At 44.9% G+C, this 7,709-nt stretch overlaps 1 protein-coding gene across 1 annotated transcript in view; it reads right to left on the reverse strand.

Moving 5' to 3' along the window:
- The window catches only part of Rad21 (RAD21 cohesin complex component), a 28,075-nt gene extending 22,118 nt beyond the window's left edge, over positions 1-5,957 (reverse strand). Inside the window, exon 1 of the mRNA XM_021183432.2 lies at positions 5,749-5,957. The gene's annotated coding sequence lies outside the window, so the exon portion shown is untranslated. The remainder of the gene's footprint in view (positions 1-5,748) is intronic.
- Positions 5,958-7,709: the final 1,752 nt, after the last annotated feature.

Below are 7,709 nucleotides of genomic sequence, written 5' to 3' on the forward strand. Positions count from 1 at the left end.
TCCAAGAGACTCCCCCAGACATTTCAACTGACCTTGGCTGTCCTGGGTAAACAGTGAGTTCTAAATGGTATTGCTAAAGACATCATACACTTTGGAGGCCGGGTCACAGGACCCAAAGGGAAGCAACCATCAGTTCTACCTAGCTACTATGTCTCTGAACTACAATGATGACCAGCATGGCACAGTAATCCTAAGGGTACAGGAGTGGCATGCAAATCTTGATGACACCACAGCTCTCTAGTTGGGCTTAAGCTGTGCTCCAGGGACATCAGGCCTGGTACTGGAAACCTAGCCAGTCCCTAGGGCTAGTGAAGTCATGTATCTTGGAGGAGAACCTACAACTGTCATTTTACTAAACCATCACAATTCTTACAGTCTAAATCATTATCCTTAGACCCACAGATACAGTTCTCAACCCTCATCAAAGAAACTTCTCTTTGCAACAAACCATTTACAGAAAGCCACAACTTTCAGAATCCAGAATAGTGGGATCCAGTCCTAAAGGACACATCTACTACACAACTATACCCAAGGCTGGGGGGGGGGGGGTGTCACTGAGGAAAAGTGAGAAATGTTAGGTTTACCATTAGACTGTGTCTACTAGAAATGTCAGAGAAGCCACACCCATGAAGTCTCACCATGAAGCCTGCCAAAACTTGATCCAAACAAGAACACCACCAATAGACAGGCCAACAGGGGGTAGGGGGGTAGTAGCTCATGAGGCTTCAACCCTAGACAAAGAACTAGAGGCAACTAAGGAATGCAGAGAGCAGGAAGGCACACCAAATGGTCAGCCCAGAAAACAAAGTTAACACACAGACTCATCCGCTTTTATTTTCATATTCATGAACACACACACGAGAGAGAGAGAGAGAGAGAGAGAGAGAGAGAGAGAGAGAGAGAGAAGAGGAGGCCATGAATTTGAAGAACATGGGGTACAAGGGAAAGTTTGGAGGGATCGAAATAGAAAGGGAAAATGATATGTTCTCTATGGGACAGGAGTGTAATAGCAAGACAGACACAGTCAGGTTTGTTTCAGCTCCCCCCTTTCCAATACTTAGTAACAAAGGATGCTCAAATTCTATTTTCTGAGCCTAATATTCCAAGAGCATCATTAATTTACAGGAGAAAGTTTTCTCAATTAAAACAAGAAGCCAAGCTTCATCAACTCTTTATTACACTGTAACCTTTCTATCAAATATCAGGTTGAGAACTAATGAATATTACAGCAGAAAACAATAGACTAAATGCTCTGTGGTGTATGAAATAATACTTCATGGATACTAAATGTTTGCCATTTAATATTTTATAGAACAATATGCTTACCATAATCATGGAAGCCGGGCGTTGGTGGCGCACGCCTTTAATCCCAGCACTCGGGAGGCAGAGGCAGGCGGATTTCTGAGTTCGAGGCCAGCCTGGTCTACACAGTGAGTTCCAGGGACAGCCAGGGCTACACAGAGAAACCCTGTCTCGAAAAACCAAAAAAACAAAACAAAACAAACCATAATCATGGAGTCTTTCATTTGTAATTCAAAGATTTCAAGCATTAGAAAGTTTGCTACAGAAAAACCTCAACTAACTCTAGTGTTATAAACAAACCTAGAGAATGTATGGGAATGTATGGCAATGTGTTCTTAGCAGTCACTGTACTACATGAAAATCCTCAAAACACCCTGTTCCAAATAAGAGAAAAACTGGCTACAATAATGTTGGCCATATGACAGTTACTAAATATGTGGTTATTAGGAAAATATACTAACTAATCTCTTAATTAAAAATTGTAAAAAACCAAAACAAAACTGGTTCAGACTGAAACCCACTACTATGTTTCAACAGGTGTCAGTAGTTTATGGCAATACTGGAGCGGCTGGTCAGAGGGCTGCGCCTAAAGCATTCCAGCTATGCAGAGGCAGACTCCTAAATAGACTTTGGCATGGGGTGGGAGATGGTAAGTAAAGCAGAGGAGAACTAAAATTAATCTGGGAAACAATTGGTAACAGGAGAGCACTCTCCCAAGAAGTGAGAGCAGTTACAGTAAGTAGTCCTACTCAGCTACAGCCTGTATCTGAATAAAGAAAAAACCCACAAGAATCATTACCCCCTCTCCTTCAGTAAATCTAAACTTTACAATATGGCTGTTTCATCTGCAGAGATCTTGGAGATTCTAAATTCTCTTGACCATAGCTGATGGTATTTAGAACATCCTCACTGATGCAAAACTACAGCAGTTTCTTTCTATTGCTGAGAAAGTCCAAGTGAAGTTCCTGCCTCTGCTCCAATTTCAGTCCTCACCAGCATCTTCCTCACCTACTAGGAAGTGACGGAATAAGCTGTTCCACCCTCCTTCAGGAGCAATTTGGCAAGGTCTTAGGAAAATTTCACACATTCATGCTTTCTGGACAGAAACTACACTTTCAGTAATCAATATTAAGGATACACTGGAATGTGTGGAGAGACAGAGGGAAAGAGAATGAACTAAGTATGTATCAAATGTTTTGCCTAATTTCCTAGTGACTAAATACTAGCACACTTTACAGAATAAGGAGTCTACACACCATCACTGTACTTCCTAAGTGCTTGATGGAAGTGTAGCTTTTGTTGATTTGACAGCAAAACTTAGAATAGCGGTGGGGGTGGGGTCTTTGTGATTTAAAGGTTGTGGTCTATGTATATACAGCTGCCCCTTAAAATGTAAAACTTCCATATTCTTAGATTCAGCCTACTGCAATTCGAAATATTGTTTTTAAAGTGTGTCAGTAGTGAGCACGCACACCTTTCATCCTTTTCATCATTCCCTAAACAATAAGGTGTATTAGGGAATTTAACTATGTCCAGGGTTTTTTTCTGGGTATGGGGGGGGGGGAGCTGCAATCCCAGGGGCACAGTGTGCCCTGGAGCCAATTTCTTATAGACACCAAAGCACACTGCACCCCCTCCCCCCTTTTTTTTCTTCCCTGAGACAGGGTTTCTCTGTGTAGCCCTGGCTGTCCTGGAACTCACTCTGTAGACCAGGCTGGCCTCAAACTCAGAAATCTGCCTGCCTCTGCCTCCCAAGTGCTGGGATTAAAGGTGTGTGCCACCACACCCGGCTACAATGGCCCTCTCAAACTTTAACACATGTACATCTCAGAGCTTGGTTCTAGACCATTGCTACTGAGTCAAAGGAGGTTTTTGCTTATCACTATGCATAAAGTTATTGTTTTAGGGTATTAATTGTACAATAGCTTTGTGTCTAAGAAAACTAGGTGCACACTGTAAGTAAGCAGCATTTTACTAACCAAATGATCGAATCATGATCTGAATGTAGGGAAAAAAATGGCATCTATCTATAGGTTGGCTGGGTAAAGGGTTCTTACAAACCTCCCACTGGTTTAACAAACAAAACCTGCCATAGTAAATATGAAAGGCAACAAAAGATGTTACAGAGCATCTCAAATCCGCAGTTGGTTAAGCCCCCTCTGGGGAGCTAAGAGTAAGTAGGGTCATCTGTATATACTTAGGGGCATTTGCATAAGTTCAAAGTATCTGTGGAGTACTTAAAAATCTGGTGACAGCAGTGCCCTCTGGAAACGGGGCTCTCCACTTCTGTACTATTTTGTGTATAAGTGGATATTTAAAAAACAAAACGTAGGCATACCTACCCAAAATTGAAACTATCACCCTAGAAGTCAAGACGAATTCCTAATCTGCATCAGCTATCAAGTTAGCAAAATACCCAACTGTGATGTGTGTTTTCTAACAGGAAAAGTACACTACCTAAAGGGTAGGCTGCCGACTGTGGAAAACATCAATACCCAGTTCAAACAGAGAGAGAGAGCTGCCTGGTAGTGGCCTGAAAGGTAGGGGTGTAGGGGTGTGTGTGTGTGTGTGTGTGTGTGTGTGTGTGAGAGAGAGAGAGAGAGAGAGAGAGAGAGAGAGAGAGAGAGAAAGCATGTTATATTCAGCTTACATATTACTACTGCTCAACTCTCCTTGGCTCTAATATCGACAGAATGAGTTTTATTTCAAATTTAAACTCCTTTACTTAGTTATTTGCAATAGTTAAGAAGTCATTTCATGTCTGAAGTTTAGCCTGGCCTTGGTGTCATCCTAGGAGTCCTGAGCCTGAGGCAGGAGGATCTTCAAGGGCAGCCTGGGGTACATAATCGGATTTCCTCACCTCTCCTAACAACAATAACAAAACACAACCCTGGCTTTATATCAACTACAAAGTGAGCATAATATTCATTAGGGATAATGACAATTAAATGGAACAGCACATGTAATCCCAAAAGTAGATTCAAACAGATGTCTCAAAAATCAACTTGCCCAGTTAGAATATTCCTTTAAGGTAGGATGAAAAACAAAATATATTTCTCAAGAATTAGTTTTCCCAACTACCCAAGTATAAATCTGCATGTTTTGCTAAGTCTGAAAAGAAATTCCCAATTTACTGTGCATAATACAAAAAGCACCGTGTTCACTCCTTAAACAACTCTGTAACTTTGGTTATACAAACTCTAAAATAATTCAAACACTGGACAAGGCACACACCTTCACCAATACCTTCTTAAAGAAAGTTGCCTCTAACCTTAAAGGTATTTACAACTTAAGAAAGCGACTTCAGTCTGTTCCAAAACTCTGCAGTCTTTCAGCTCACTGGCATTTGATTTTTAATAGGATTTTGCACCCTTGGTGGGGGTGGGGGGCACGGGACGACGACGAAGCTCTTCCAATACAGTTTAAGAAGAGCAAATATTAACTTTCTTTTGTAAAGAGAAGCCGAAGTACAGAAGCCACTTCCATAAACCATTCAAACACCAACGCGTTTTGGAACGCTGGAGACAGCTTAACAAATCAGAGAGCACGAAGAAAACGTCCACAGCGTTTCCCTCTTAAATTTGAAGAAGGCCGCTTGGTCTAGTTGAACACCTCGACAGTGTCACCTTACACTATCCTGGCAGAACCTTCTCAAAGCCTTTCTGTGCCACGAAAAAGGCACCCAGCCTCGGAACGTCTCTACAACACTCGATCATTAGCCATTAAAGAAAAAAAAAGTTTATAAAAGTTAAGGGGAATACCAGTTACACTCATGTTCTTGGAAGCAATGTTATTCGATCGTGTTTTAAAACAGCCGGTCCAATTTCTGAGATGCCCAACACACAAATATATACATTATAGAGAAATCCGGTTGAGGGAGACAGAAGAACAGGCGAGCGAGTCCCCGATCCCTGCGGCCAGCACACGCCTGGCGCGACCCGGACCCGGGACCCCACACTGGATGCACCGCGCCCGCCCGCCCAGGAGTCTCCCTGACGGCTCCCGCCCTGAGTCCCGCGTCTTTGCAGACAGCCATCTTCCCCCCCGAGGGGGCGGCCAGCTCCGAGAGCGGGCTCGTTCAAACCTCCCCTCCTCTCCCCGTCAGCCCCGGGTTCCCGCTGTCCCACCTCCGCGCGGCCGACAGACGCTTTTGTGGGCCGTGGACTGCGGCGGAACCATTAGGAAGTCAGCAGGCGCGGTGCACGGCCCCGGGGCAGCGAGGAACCCCCCAGGCGAGGGCGGCCCCGGGACGTAGGGGGCCCCGGGAGCGCGAGGTCGCCGGGCGCTGCCCGGGAGCTGGCAGCACTCGGGGGCCGCGGGGGCGCAGCGCCGGACGCCTCGCACCGCAACTGCGGGCCGCGGAGCTCGCGCCCCGGGAGCAACCCGGCGGGGCAGAGCACCGGGGAGGGAGCCAGAGCCCGAGGAGGGGTCGGCCCGATCGCTTACCTGGATCTCGGCGGGGAGCCGGGAGGGGTGGGTGGCCCGGGGAGGGGGGGAAGGGTCGGGGGAGGGGGCGGGGAGAGGGGGAGCCCTTGTGCGGTGTAGCCTCGGAGCTGCTCCCGCCACCGCCACAGCCGCCGCCTCCTTTTCCGATTCACTCAAACAAACAAGATGGCGGCCGTTACGGCGCGGCTCTTCCGGCCGCCCAAATCCTCGGTTCAAATCGGCAGGATGTTTACGGTCAAAAAGGTACGTGTGCGCCTGCGCAACCCGCCGGAGCCGCCCCCCCACCTCCAGAAGGGGCGGCGCAGGCGCGCTGACCACTTCCTTGTCTCTGGACCAGCCATCTATTGGCCACGGAGCAGGCGCAAAGGGTTCTTGAAGAGGTTTGCGGCGCGTCAGAGTTGGCAAATGCAGCGCCTGCGCAAGACCGAGTAGCTAATTGGGGTTTAACTTGAACTCGAGTTAAAGCAGGTCTTTGCTGTTGGCCAGTTTTCTGTGCGCCCGGCAAAAATAAAAATTATTTTAATGACCTTGTAGAGCGACGAAGGAAACAAAAATCTTAAGCTAGCTGCTGGAAAAGTAAGGACTAATTGGTTCGGCCAACCTGTGCTTATATTAGGTTTGCAGCAAAAAACATGCTACCGAGGCTCTGGGAGAAATTTTTGGAGAGTAGATTCCTTTTACACGCAGTTCCTAAACTAACTTTGGTCTCCCATTCATGGAGTCTCATATATGTTCTTGGAAGTACCCGTTAACAGCATCTGATTCTCTGGCGGTGGTGGTACATGCCTTTAACCTCAGCACTCGGAAGGCAGAGGCAGGTGCATCTCTGGGAGTTCAAGACCAGCTTGGTCACAGAGCAAGTTCCAAGACAGCCAATACTAAACATAGGAGCCCTATCTTAAACCAAAACAACAATAACAAAAACCAATAAAACAACATTTGGTTCTTTGGAGCAGATGCTTGCTTATGGCTCATGTCATCAGTAAATTTCTTCCTGTGGGAGTTAGCTACTGACAGTTTGGAAACACCTGCTGAAGGTGCGTGTGTCAACTTTAGGCAGTTTGTTTAACAAACCTTTGACAGGACAGATTTAATTGACAGATTTCACCTCTTTTCATTGGAAAATAATCCACTTTCCTTTTTTGGCTACGTAGTAATGACTTTTATGATTTGACTTAATAACTGTCCGAGAAACTGCTTGCTGTCATTCTCTAAAGCCTTTTTATAAAGCAGCTCTGTTCTGCTTGTCTGTCTCATGGTAACACACAACACATTTGAGAGAGGAAAACGGTAGGGGGATGATAAAACATACAGTAGCAGATTTTGGTTTAGAACTGTACACAGTTTTGTAGAGCTGTTCCTCGGAACTGATCAACTCTTGAAAAAGGATTATATATGTCAAAAACACTAGAGTAAGTAGGAAGCTTAGAGTAAGAGGATTGACGAGAGTTTTGGGAATATCACAATGTGTTTTGGCATAACTTTAAAGCTTTTAGAGTAAACGAAAAAAATAAGGTATAAAGCATTTGTTTAATAAAGAAAACTTCCCAAGTGAAATGCCTTAAGGTCTTGGACTAAGCAGAAGGAAATGGGCTTAAAACACTGATAAAACACTGATAATGATTTTGCTGTCTATCTGGATTTTGATAAGAAATGTCATTTAAGGATAAAATATGTAGTAAAATATTATAATCAGGCACAGACATAGAGAAGCAAAGAAGTTAGGGATAACAGTCCGTATTTCAAATGACAACTCAATACAACATGTATGAATTAAATGAGTGAAAATAATCCCTCTATGTGTGTGTGTTTTACATTTAAGTTTAATTCATAGTTACACCCACCTCATGGGAAAGGGAAGATTTGAGTCAACTCCGAGAACAGGATTTCACAGACCAGGTCAAGGCTGGGTGTAGGATCTGCCCAGGCATATGGGTGAATCACCAAATCAAATCCATCTG

Source organism: Mus caroli, chromosome 15 (genome assembly GCF_900094665.2).
Source record: "Mus caroli chromosome 15, CAROLI_EIJ_v1.1, whole genome shotgun sequence".
In the NCBI taxonomy this organism is placed as follows: Eukaryota; Metazoa; Chordata; class Mammalia; order Rodentia; family Muridae; genus Mus; species Mus caroli.